The following is a 14,064-nucleotide window of genomic DNA, read 5'->3' as shown; positions in this document are numbered from 1 at the left end:
TCTCATGAAAGTATGAAAGGCTGCAAACTCTCATGTTTTCCTTTATTCAATATGGTCGCTATCTCTTATTCCCATCAGTGAGGCTGAAGCCAGCAAGATGGCCACTATTGCCCTACAATGTATCTGTATGCAAAAGTGAAGTTGCCCTTAATAAAGTTAGCTGCTGCCTCCTGCTGTTTGTCAGTGGAATTGAAGTTATGTCTTTAAGCAAAATTGCTGCCATTCTGTGGTTCAGTGTTTAGATGGTGACACAAGGACTTGTGAGGCCTCAGAAGAAAACTGAAAGAAAGAGTAAAAAGGGACAGGGCACTAGGGTTAGATTTAGGGGGTTCACATGAGATGGGGAGGAGGAGGAAAAAGACTGGGGACATGCAGAGGATAGTGATGGGAGGAGGATGAAGGGATTGGATGGCAGCTCTTTTGTCCAGGGGACAGTGGTGGAGAAGACTCCCTTTCTTTCAGGAACCACATATTTCAGCAGTTTGAAAGAAGAGAGGATAGTGCAAGCTGATGTTCACTTCTCTTGGTCACTATCCCTCCCCTCCTGGCCTGCCTACCTGTGCAATGGTTACTTCAATGGCCTTGCAACTGCTTTTGGCAATAAGCATAATAATCAATATCCCATCACTGGCAGTGACCTAGGCATTTTGCTGGGCTGTGAAAATCTCCCCTAACAGGTCCAGGGAAGTGGACAAGCCCTGAGTGGGGGTGATGAGAGGGGCAGACAGTCAGGGGAGAGAAGGAACCGGTGAGGCTGTGTTGCTCGGTCCAGGGAAGGGGCAAAGACCTGGGGGGCAGTGCGGCACAGGAGAGGAGGAGCTGGAGAGATGATGCTTTCAGGTCCCGGGAAGGGGAACAACAGCTCTAGCTGGCAGCAAATGAGGGTTTGCTTAACAGTCAGCACAGTAACAGGAAGTGTATTTCAGTTCCCCAATCTTAGGAGTGAGGAGAGGGTTAGTGGAGTCTGCAGCTGGGCAGCGCCATGCATTTTTGTGTACAACAAAGATTGACTTTTCAATCTAAAATTATCTCTCTCACACACAGTGTGCCAGAAAAGCTTGGGGATGTTAAAAACTCAGAAGAAAGACATGGTTTGATGGTGTTTCTAAAACCTGGTGATTTGTCAGGGGTTTGACTCGTGAGTTTTGGTCTCTTGAGTTGGTCAGTACTGGAAATGGTAAACTTTCTGTTTGCTTTTTCATAATGGCTAGTGGGGAATAATTGTTTTTCGTTCACTGCAGTATCCTGACAACATTCAAAATTGCTCCTCAGCATGTAGCATTCATGACTAAATTCACACATAGGCAAAATGCCTGACCTATGCACCATTTAAAGCCAATGAACCACTTAAAGCCAAAGACTTCAGGCTTTAGGTAAGATTTATGTAGTGGATAGGGCCTCTGTGTTATAGCATTCCAATAGAAGGTGATATAGTATGTTTATGTTTAGGAATTTAAAATAATCGCAGAAACTGTGTACGTAGATAAGGGAGTAATGCATGAATGTTGTGCTGTCTTGCTGCTCTCACATCCAATTCCAGAGCATAAGTGGAGTAGAGAAAGAGCTAATTCACTAACTGGGACAGAGAAAATATGAACATGCAATGAAAAAATGCATCAAAATTTGTGCAAAAGCAAATACTCAAATATGAAGCATAGAAGACTACTAAATGCAAAACTGATCAATACATGCTCTGGAGAAAACTATGATGGGATTATATTGTTCCCTTAAGACCTTTTTAAGGATAGAGATGTGGCCTGAAGTGGCAACGTATGAGTGATTAATTGATGAGGCTGACAATGACACCTTTATCTTTATTGAAACAGTTTACAACAATATTTGCATAGAATACCTAATCTTTGTGGAAACTGGAACTTGCTCCTGATAATAATTCCCCAAACAAAACTAATTACAAATTAGTGTAATGACTTACAATGACTTATTGACTTATGACTTCTCTTTTTACGCTTGACAGATATGCATATCCCCTTTGATATACTTTACAAATTTCCAAGATTTGGATGGTGTTCAGATTTTCCATATTCGTGCAATTAGTGTATTGTATGGTTAAAAACACATACTTTGATAAATAGGCTATTATAGTAAGTGACTAAATTTTTTATTTGTAATACTATCAGTAAAGTCCAAATATTTTAGTCTCATCATTAGTATTACAGGTTATTCTTAAAGCTTGCCAGGGGTCTGGTTCACTTAACAATAGATCTTTATTTAATAAAACATCCTTTGGCCTAATGGTGAACAATGTACAATAATATTAGTGATAAGATACATCAATGCACTTAAAATTGCAGACGAAAAAATAAAGGAAATAAAAATGACACCACATTGAGGAAGCAAGTGGTGACTCAGAGGATGAGATTTTGCACATATGACATTAATGCAATCCAAAACAGAAAAAATAAATGATTGGAAAACATATACTGGCCCCAGATGCAAAGACAAGGCATCAGCATACAAACACACAGGAAATTGAATTCCAAACAGACATTGGGACATCAGTGAATGTGCTAGGCTAGAAAGACTTCATCAGTATTATGCAAGAGAAAAAAAAAGAAATTGCAACCAAGCAAAGCTAAATTAAAATTGTATGATGGCACAAGAGTATTACCATGAGGGTAATGTAAATTACAAGCAGAATACCGTGGAAAAGTATACAAGCTAAATTTCAGGTAGAAGGCTTTAATAGCAGCCTGGTAGAAACTTGTTGTTCGATGCCCACTTTCCTTGATTTTGTAGCCTTAGCTTTATTATAACCAGCAGTGGAAGGGATAATAGGCAAAAAAAAAAAAAAAAAAAAAAGAGACTTCCAGAGGCCAAAGTCTATTGTGAGTGAAATGTTAAAGACCTTTCAGAACTACAGCCCAGGGACCTTGTCAGGATTAAATTATTTCCTCAGGATAAATCATGTACTTCAAAGCAAACTATGTGTGTTGAACAGATAAACCATTATTCATATAATATAGCAGTGGATGGGCATATATTTCATCAAAACTGCAAAGATACTCACCCACTATGAACATGATAAAAACACAGATGTGGAAGATAGTGAAATATGCACTCAGTCAAGTCTTGATCAGTAAGTGATGGAAGGACTGCAGGCTTATGAACAAACAATAGATATTGAAACAATGAACAAAATACCAAATGATCAGAAAAACCCAAGTGCAATATAGCGTCTCCTGTCATCACAGGCTTTTGCTCACTTGAGCAGCAGATGGCCTGCAAAAGTATACACAAAACTTTGTGTATACTTGGAAAGAACCACCCTCCCAAATCCAAAGGAAAAGACCCTAGTTGTCAAGCATGTTGAGTTATTTAATTAGAAAAAACCTTGGTGTTAAGTTCATGTATGATATAGGCTTTGGTGGGAAGGGGGTCCTAACAGAATGGTAAATATGTAAGCTGGTTATGACATTCATTTTAATTTTGCTCTCTCAAATACGTGGCCCTATAGTATGGTTGTGCATAGGAATTTAAAGAACTCTAGTTTCAGGAATTTCATGACGAGTGAGAACAGCATCTGGAAGGAAGGATATTAGAAAATATCTGGTTCTCATATAATTCTATTACACAATCTCGTGGTCTGTTTATTGGTGGTTTATCAGAAACACACGCAAAGTCCCCAGAATTGTGGCATAAACATGATCTCAGTAAAGAAAGGAAGCACATCTATTCATGTTTGTGAATGGTTGATGAGGCAGTTCCCTTCGGCTGCTGTCGGTATAACTAAAACATTAGATATTATTAAACTATTATGAGATGAACAATTTAGTGGGCTCACTTGTAGGGCTAATGTGACAAAAGTGAGTAGTGACTGTCTTATTTCATTCTCCAACCAAACATAATGCTCTAAATTTTAAAAGGATTCTATATTTGGTTTAGACTTATTTTCATTTTAAATGTCCTATTAAAATCTATTTTAATGAGCTGATTATTTGGTAAGTTATATTTAAGTTGGGTTTTACATGGCTTGAAGACATGTACAAACAGCCACGATTAAATTTTAAATACATTCACTATATTAAAATAGCTGATGGGCTGTGGATTATGGTAAGACACCTCAAATATAATTTAGTCTACCTACCAGCCAAACAAGAACTGTCTGCTTACCTACTTGCCCATGTTTGTTAGCAAGAGATATTTCCAGTTGCCTTTCCTAAATAGGATGTGGCTGCTACTGGAGAAAATATGGGAAGTAATTAGAGTCTCTGAGTTGAGGGATTGAGCTGCCTTCATGTTGCCATGATTCTGAATGTGGAATGATCAGGAGATGGAAATGCCCCCCATTCTGCTGCTGTCTGGGTTCAACACTGCATTACATAAAGAATGTGTAGTACAAAGCTTTATATTGTTTTTTAGTCCACTGTGTATTGTTTAATGGCAGAACGAAAACTGAATACTAATATATTCTAATCAGCACATCTGATTACCAAGTTTAGTAAATTATATTTTCAAAATTAAAGGGTAGACTTTTAGCTGGTGTTTACTTACATTGATGGGCAAGAATAGTTAAGACCAAAGATGGGATGTAGGGTTAAAGTGGTTGACATGATTCTGATTCTCCCACATCCATGGCCAGGTGGCTTCATAGAACTTTTGTGGATGCTCCAGAAATAGTGTCTCAGAATTGTTTTCAGAGCAGTGTTTACAGGTCAGGAGTTGTAGTTCGTGGATATTAATTTATACAACCCCTGGCACTGCTCTGGTTGGTGCCAGCCTCAATCAGAGGGTATGTCTACAGTGCAGAGGTTTTTTTTGAAAAAACGACTGTTTTTCTGAAAAAAATTCACTTACATCCACACTGCAATCGAATTCTTTCAAAAAAAATCGAAAGAACAGAGGGGTTTTTCTGACATTAGTAAACCTCTTTCTACGAAGATGAAGCCTTTTTCTGAAAGAGCTTTTTCTGTCTCCAGCCATAGTAATCACAGCTTAAATGTTAGATAGCATCCATTCAGTGTAGTCACTATCTTTTGAAAAAGCAGATCACTTTTTCAATGAACTTTTGCTGTGCAGATGCTCTTTTTTGGACGAAGTTTTTTCAGAAGACCTCTTCCAGAAAAGCTTCTTCCAAAAGAAGCCTGCAGTCTAGACATAGCCCAAGTGAACAAATTTTGTTCCGTTTGCAGTGTTTAATGTGTGGCCACTTCCTGGCCAATTCAGAATTTTTCTCCAAACATGTCTTAAATATAATTAAAAATATACTTCAAGTAATGATTTGTTGCCTTGATCAGCTGCTGATCTAAGTTGAGATGCTGGAATTTTTTTATAGAATTTTTTTAGACTTACAATATCTTTGAAAATCTGCTCCTTTCCTGTGGGAGTGAACCATTTTTCCTATTGCTGTAGATCAGCCTGAAATCTAACCGGGGCGGCCTGTGGATGTAGGCAATCTTGGCAGTTGCCTAGGGCACCGTGTTAAACATCACGCCATTGAGGGCTAAGGAGGCGAGAGCGCCGATCGCTCATTCTGCCTAGGGCGCCAGTTGCCGGCAGCTCTCCTCAAGCTGCTCCTGAATTTAACAGGAAAAACCAACATATAGTGGCTACAAAATCTGAGCTTCAGCTTTAAGAGTAACCAACTTTAGCCCCAAAGAATAGTTAACAGAAACAGGTCATGTGTCTTAATTTTCTGAGCTAGAGAGAATGAAAGAATCCCGAGTGAAAATAGTGTGTTTTGAAGGGTTGTTGGCATATATCTAGGATGGCTACATTGCTCTCAAGTGGTGGAACGTAGACAACATTGAGCGATACAATGGGCATGATTAAAAAGTTGATGCCAGTGAAACCTTTACACTGTACCACACAATCCCCCTTTGGTTTTTTTTGTTTTTTGTTTTAGGGAGGCGAGGGTGAATGTCACATTTTACAGAAAAGCTGTCACGGAGAGATAGTTTAGAAATGACAGTGCCTGGGGACAAGGGTTAGTGTGTTAACTTCAGGGTGGATTGATTTAAATCAAGGCAATTTAAAACACTGATTAAAGGCATGATTTAAATCACCAAAAATAATTGATTTAAAGTTTCCCACTGATACTTTTTCACATATTTCTTCAAACAATGGTGCAAATCTAATCACTAAAACATGTATACCTCAGAACTTCATTTTACAACATCTAAGAGGGTACACTTTGTTTAATTGTTTTAGATAACCTGATTTTTATTAATTTAGGTAATAGTAGACAATACTAATTAGCTGTATCAAGCTTCAGATGCAGCAGCAGTACCTTAAGAATGGTAAGAACTAAATCACAATAATTTGCTGTACCAACACGATAGAATTTATATTTTATTAAACTAAATCTTGAATGTTACATAACTGTTTCACATTTGTAATTGTAGCAGTCTCCTGAGTTGTGGGCTGATGGCTGTCCTTAAACTCTTTTTTTTAATTTCAAATTCTATTTGCTCTAACCAACAAGTCCTCAGAACACGAAATGTAGTGTCCTTAAAACTTCTACAACTAGCTCTCATCTTCCCACTCCCACTGTCATTTTGATGCAGATCTGATTCCCAGTTATTCAGAAAGCTAAGAGTGACGGTGCGTAGAGTGCACTCAAATTTTGGAGTAAGCTTCATTGAAAACAAGCATAGGATGGGCTTACTTTGGGAAAGCTTATTTATGCTGAAGTAAAATAGGGAATAGACTTATGACATCACCATTGTGGTCTGTGACCGTGATGTTCCAAAATTAGGGGCATGTATTATGTGATATAGAATAAGAAAATGACACTGAGTGGCAACTGGCAAGTCTAGATTTTGCTTACTATGGATTTCTGTACTATGTACTTGGGTAATAGATTCTAAACCTAGCTAACTAATTAAACAAGCCATAAGTATTAGCTAAGCTAAACTTTTTTTTTGTTAAATCACATATACACGAAAAAAAAACATAGAAGAGAGACTTTGAAGAATGATGCAAGGTTAATCCACATTGTTCTTCAAACATATCCACATCTTCATCCACATTATTGTCTCCTAATAAGCAGTTTTCCTTATGATGTTTCATTCTTGTAAGCAGGCCCTGCATCATCTTCTTGCACTGCTTATACTTGACACATTTTCCTTTTTTACCCTGGCAACAAATATTCCTAGAAAGGGTCTCTCTTACATCCAGAAGACATGATAGCTTTTCTATGGTTAAAGCATAGGAGAATATAGGAAACTATGGTGTGTGCTGAATAATGTCTTCCCTTTTTCTTTCCAGTCCACTCCACTGTTCCTTTCTATGCTGTCTCCGTCCTTTCTTATATATTGTCTCTTTGTCTTTAGACAATGTCTTAACTAACTCAGAACAAAAACAATCTATCCAGCCTTTGCGCATGCTAGTCTGCTGAGATAAAGAAAGCCCAGAATTTTCAAAAAGCAAGAGCTGGTTGTTAGGCTGGGCAGACTCCAGCAAGTAATTCAATTTTATGAAGTATAGGTGTAGTATGTTTCTGGTAAGATTTAATTGTAACTTGAATTGTATTTTTAAATGAGAAATTTAGTATTGATTAAAAAATCTGATTTGAATTGAAAATATGATTTTTTTAAATAATTGATTTTTATCTACCCTGGTTACTTTTGTTCTTCTCCTCGCACTTCTCTACTGAGCTGAACCTCAGAAACAGGGAGATTGGGTCTGTATCCAGACATCATAAAGAATGTGAATTGTGTCCGTAGTTGGGTAAAAGACGCAATGTCCTAATGAAATATACCAATTATTATGATAATAAGAGAGAACAAAAAAAAAAAAGCTTCATACCCAGAACCCACATTAACTAGCCTGCAGGCAACTGGGAGCACTCTGTGTGCACAGGAAGAAGGCCGAGTTTATCCTCTTGTTGGCCATGTTAGCTGCTATAGCATATGTGTTTGCTTGGTCCAGATTATCACTGTTTCCTAATTGCTGTACCAGCATGCTAGTAAATGTTAGCCCTTTGCTTCCTGTCTGTGACTGGGTTGCAGGTCAGGGAACAGGATCAGGAATAGTCAGTGTTGGAAAGCAGCAGAAAGGGGATGGTCATGTTAGCTGCCCTATGTGCACTACGGGATTGCTCCTTGCCTGGTCTGATGCCAATTGCTGGAAAATGCTGGCATTTTTGTGGGTTTATTTAGTTTCCAAATGTATCAACACCCTTCCAGAGATTAGGCGGTTCTATAGTACTAGGAAATCTTCCTAGTTCTCATCCTACTTTCATAAATCTTCAACTCACGTTTCCCTATCTCATGCTAGATCTATTGACATCTGGTCTAAACCTGGCCTTGAATCATTCATATCCATGTTCTTCACCACCCAGTTTCATTCCCACCTTGCACACTCTCTGCTACAAAATCTGTTCCCATCCACTCCCTTACCTTCTCCTGCTCCCTCTGGAGCACATGCTACTTCTAAATGAAAAAAAAAATGGTAGTAGTATCAAGATGTGTATATAATGAACCTAATTAACCATGTAATCTCATTACAATCCTTGTCCTCCCTTCCCCTTTTCTCTCCCCTACTGTTTATAATTCTCTTTTGCTGCATCACTTCTGAAATTAGCTTGTAAACTCCTTGGGGCATGAAGACTGTCTTTTGTTTAAGTGAAGCACCTACCCACTTTAGACATTATACTAACAATAATCCTTCTCATATAAAACTGTTTGACCTGACTACTCACACTGTAGCATCTGCACCTAACTATTGGGGAAATCTGCCTTATTTGCATTAGTTAGACAACAGTTAATTTTGATAGGAAACTAAATGACTAATAGTAACTGGTCAGTTCCAGCATTATGACAGACCAAATTGTTGAGAACAGCCTAGTGATTAATAAGATAGAGGAATGGAAAAAGTACCTTGGGAGCCTAGTTTATTGAAACGGAAAAGGAGCTTTATGGAAATCCCACATTCTTTACATTGGTTGATATTCTGGACTACTATTTCAGTTTTATTATCAGACAGAAAAAAATAAAGTTCCCAAGACACAAAAATCCAAAAAGGGCTCGATAAAAATGCGCTTACTCAATGCATAATGCATTAACTATATTTTGTTCCTTTTGTACAGAGCCAAAGAGAACAAATAATCAATGCTTTTGGCCCTTTCTGGGCCTCAGTCAAGAAGCATTTCCTTGAGCAGTTTAGTGGGGAAAAGAGGGAGGAAAAAAACGCTAGAGAAGTTTTCAAAGGAATTCCACACATGGCCCTACAAATCTGTATCTTCAATGGCCCACATTTTTCTTTCTCTGTGCGTAGTCACGTTCAGTTGTGAATAAGAGAATGTACATTTCCAGTAATTGAATTAATGGGTGGAAACTGATGCTCACTGGGGTTGATTTGACAGTGTTTATGTTCCTTTCTATTTATCTCACTAGGATTGGACTTCCACTTCTTAAAAGATACCTTTTTGTCCCTCACTGCTTCTTTTACATGGTGGTTAAGCCACGGTGACACTTTTTTAGGTCTCTTGCTATGTTTATTAATTTGGGGTATACATTTAAGTTGGGCCTCTATTATGGCTTTAAAAAGTTTCCATGCAGCTTTCAGGGATTTGGCTCTAGTCACTGTGCCTTTTAATTTCTGTTTAACAAACCTCCTCATTTTTGTGTAATTCCCCTTTTTGAAATTAAATGCCAGGGTGCTGGACTGCTGAGGTGTTCTTCCCACCACAGGAATGTTGAATGTTATTATATTATGGTCACTATTCCCAAGCGGTCCTGTAACGGTTATATCCTGGACCTGATCCTGCACTCCACTCAGGACTAAATCGAGAATTGCCTCTCCCCTTGTGGGTTCCTGCACTAGCTGCTCCAAGAAGCAGTCATTTAAGCCATTGAGAAATTTTATCTCCGCTTCTCTTCCTGAGGTGACATGTATCCAGTCAATATGGGGGTAATTAAAATCCCCCATTATTATAGAGTTCTCTATTTTGGTAGCCTCTCTAATCTCCCTCAGCATTTCTATTTCAATATCGCTGTCCTGGTCAGGTGGTCGGTAATATATCCCTACTGCTAATTTCTTATTATTGGAGCATGGAACTTCTATCGATAGCGATTCTATGGAACATGTTGATTCACTTAATATTTTTATTTCATTTGATTCTACATTATCTTTGGGTACGTCTAGACTACATGCCTCTGTCGCCAGAGGGATGTAGATTAGGCTACCCGACAGAGTAAAATGAAGCGGCGATTTAAATAATCGCCGCTTCATTTAAATTTACATGGCTGCCGCTTTGAGCCGACAAACAGCTGATCAGCTGTTTGTCGGCTCAGCGCGATAGTCTGGACGCTCCCCTGCCGACATCAAAGGGAGCTGTCAACAACCCAGGTATGCCTCATACCTGGGTTGTCGACAGCTCCCTTTGATGTCGGCAGGGGAGCGTCCAGACTATCGCGCTGAGCCGACAAACAGCTGATCAGCTGTTTGTCGGCTCAAAGCGGCAGCCATGTAAATTTAAATGAAGCGGCGATTATTTAAATCGCCGCTTCATTTTACTCTGTCGGGTAGCCTAATCTACATGCCTCTGGCGACAGAGGCATGTAGTCTAGACGTACCCTTTCACATACAGTGCCACTCCGCCACCCACCTGGCCTGCTCTATCCTTTCTATATATTTTATATCCCGGTATGATTGTGTCCCACAGATTTTCCTCATTCCACCAGGTTTCAGTGATGCCTATTATGTCTATATCCTCATTTAATACGAGGTACTCTAGTTCACCCATCTTATTAGTCAGACTCCTAGCATTTGTGTACAAGCACTTTAAAAATTTGCCACTGGTTATTTGTCTGCCCTTCCCTGATGCATTGGATTCTTTTCTATGCGGTTGTTTGTCAGCTCTGGCCAATGGTTTGCCCTCTCCCCTCCTCTCTTTCTGACTACAGCTTAGAGAATCTCTATCAACGGATTCTCCTCTAAGAGAAGTCTCTCTCCGATTTACGTGCATCTCCGCACCAATCGGCTTTCCCCCATCTCTTAGTTTAAAAACTGCTCTACGGCCTTATTAATGTTTAGTGCCAGCAGTCTGGTTCCACCCTGGTTTAGAATTTGTTGGATAGGGCTGGAAGAATTTGTTGGATAGGGCTTTTACACACAAATTCCATTATTTGTACCCATGAGTAATTGTCTTCAAAACTGAGTTTGCAAATTTAGAAACTGTTTTTCTTCTTAAATCTTCCTACAAACTGGGAATAAGTAAAGTAGATTTAAAGGGTTTAACTTAAACCAACTTTTTTCACTGAGAGAAACTCCTGCAAGTGTTGCAGCAATGATTACCTCTGGGGCACATCTACACAGCAGGGCCAAAGCCAAAATAAGCTACACAACTTGAACTATGTTAATTGCGTAGCTTAAGTCAAAATAGCTTATTTCAGTTTTCGGTGCTGTCTACACAGCAGGAAGTGTGGGAAAGAGCACTCTTCCTCTGACTTCCCTTACTTCTTGTGAAATCAGGGTTATAGGAGTTGGAGTAAGAAGTCCTCCAGCTCGACACTATTTTGAAATAAAGGCTTTTAGTGTGGACACACACTATGGGTGTGTCTAGACCTCTCTGCCAACAGAGAGATGTAGATTAGGCACATCGAAATTGCTAATGAAGTGGGGATTTAAATATGGCCACCACTTTTTTTTGGCACGGAGTTTTGTTGGAGAAAAGTGGCAGTCTAGAGGCTGATCTTTCGAAAAATAAAGCCTTTTTCGAAAGATCCTGTAAATCTCATTTCACGAGGGATAAGGGATCTTTCGAAAAAGGCTTTATTTTTTGAAAGATCAGCCTCTAGATTGCCGCTTTTCTCCGACAAAGCTCCGTGCCAGAAAACAGCGGTGGCCATTTTTATGCTAATGAAGCACAGGATATTTAAATCCCTGCCCTATGTTATTTTGGAATAATGTAATTTACTCCAAAATAATGCTGCTGTGTAGATGTACCCTTAGTATTCACTGCAAGATTAACTTAAGTTCTGACCCAAGTGCTGTTCCCAACCTAACTCCTGTCCACAGACAAAAAACCTGGTACTCAAGTGGCGTCAGAGAAGGGAAAGGTCCTTGGGGATGTGGTAGGAGAGGAGTGGGTCATGGGGATGTCCATTTTTGTGTGATTAGAATGTTGGCAACCGTAATCAAGAGTAGCTTGTTAAATTGAAGGTGAGCAAGTTGGTGAAGGTGGTGTAGTTTCCTAACTAAAGGTGCCTCTTACTTTTTCTGTGGGGATCCTGTGTGTTGCAATCTAGCTCTATGGACGACAACTCCCATGAGCCCTTGAGGAAACCAGGAAGAGAAAGCTTGTCTGGGCATGTGGAGAGGCGGTCTGGGAGTCTCCATTTTTGGGAGAGAGCCAGGCTGCTGTGGAGGACTCTTATCCAGTCCAGGAGCTGTTATGTTGCAGCCTGGGACTGAGAGCCTTTGGGACTTGGATCTAGCAGGTTGCTTCTGGGGCAGCTGATTGCCCTAGAGGGGAGAGAGACTGGCTGTGCCTGTGGCTGAGAAGTTCCACACAACGACCAGCACACAAGAGGAGGCTATAAGTAAATGGGCTCTTTGGGAAAGTGCTGCCTAGGACAGACCTCAGAGATATAGACTAAATCTGCATCCAAAGAGAGGCAAAGTGTCCAACTCAGGGAACCAGAACTACTGGCATTAGGTGGAGCCTGCTCTAGTCACAGAGGGAGTTTGCAGCTGGATACACAGCTTGGACTAACACATACACAACCTACAGAGAACCTCCACTCTAGCTGCAGATCTTCAAGCATGCCCACGCACGTGTCTGGGATTCTGAGTCCAGAGAAGTGCACACTCTGGGGTGGGATAGATGGTGGCAGTGCAAATGCCAGGTAGATAAGTTCCTATTACTTCTGTGTACTTTGTTAGTTGATTTTATTCACTGTTAATCTGTTAAACCCTGTTTCTTTAGGTTGTTAAGTAAAGGTGAGTTCACTTTAATGTAATCAATTAGATGTAAATTATTTATAATTTTTGTCCTGGAGTTAGATCCAGATTATTGCTGGAATAATTTTATTCCTGGAGGCTCCCAAGGCACACCGTTAAATGTCTATAGGACCAGCAAGGTGGAGGCACCGCCATCGTATATTCTTTATGAGCAAGGGACTGCAGCAAGGGGGTGGATAGGGAATCCCCAACTAAACAACATCACCACTGGGGTACTCAGGATCTCCTCTTGTGTTAAAACCATCAGATCAGATAAAACTGATCAGTTTCAACAGGCTGAATCTGGACGCCAGTTCTTACATACAGATTCTACTAAAGAACCCCAGGCGTCACCAAGTCAGCTGCTGCTGAAACTGATCAGCGGCTGATTCCAGGAAGCCCGGGGCAAAGCAACTCTGCCTTGGGCTTCCTGTAGTCAGTGATGGTCAGTTTCAGCAGCGGCTGACTTGGGGACGCCTGGGGCAGAGCAGCTTGGGTGCTGCTGGGTTGCTCCAGTAGCGCCACTCCTCGGCGCTACTGGACCAACCCAGCAGCACCCAAGCTGCTCTGCCCCAGGCGTCCTGATTCAGCCACTGCTGAAACTGACCAGCAGTGGCTGAATCAGGACGCCTGGGGCAGAGCAGATGGGGTGCTGCTGGGTTGGTCCAGTAGCGCCCAGAGCGGTGCTACGGGACCAACCGGCAGCGCCCCAGCTGCTGTACCACAGGCGTCCGGAGCAAAGCCGCGGAGCACGGGGGTAGCGGGACAGCTCAGATGCGCCGCGGCTGTCCTGCTGCTGGCATGCTCCACGGCTTTGCTCCCTGTCTCCCTGGTCTGCTGGACGAGGAGCAAAGCGGAGCAAAGCTATGGAGCACGGGGGCAGCGGGACAGCCATGGCGTGTTTGGGCTGTCCGCTGCCCGCGTGCTCCACGGCTTTGCTGCCCGTCTCCCTGGTCTGCTGGAAAACAGCAGACCAGGGAGACGGGCAGCAAACCCCGTTCGTAACTGCGGATCTGACATAAGTCGGATCCGCGTAACTCGGGGACTGCCTGTACATGCAGGCAGAGTCCCTGAAACAGTGACACTGGCATGAGCTCGGTAACAACAGAATATATGTTTATTGCTAGAATGGTAGACAGAGTCAGCTCCCTTCCTCTG

General features: G+C 41.0%; 1 protein-coding gene across 10 annotated transcripts in view; it reads left to right on the top strand.

Moving 5' to 3' along the window:
* Window positions 1–14,064, top strand: part of ENOX1 (ecto-NOX disulfide-thiol exchanger 1) — a 549,328-nt gene that overhangs the window by 143,193 nt on the left and 392,071 nt on the right. The window lies entirely within an intron of this gene.

The sequence above is a fragment of the Pelodiscus sinensis genome, chromosome 1 (genome assembly GCF_052426305.1).
Source record: "Pelodiscus sinensis isolate ZL-2025 chromosome 1, ASM5242630v1, whole genome shotgun sequence".
In the NCBI taxonomy this organism is placed as follows: domain Eukaryota; kingdom Metazoa; phylum Chordata; order Testudines; family Trionychidae; genus Pelodiscus; species Pelodiscus sinensis.
This window is presented reverse-complemented; position numbering and strand designations above follow the sequence as displayed.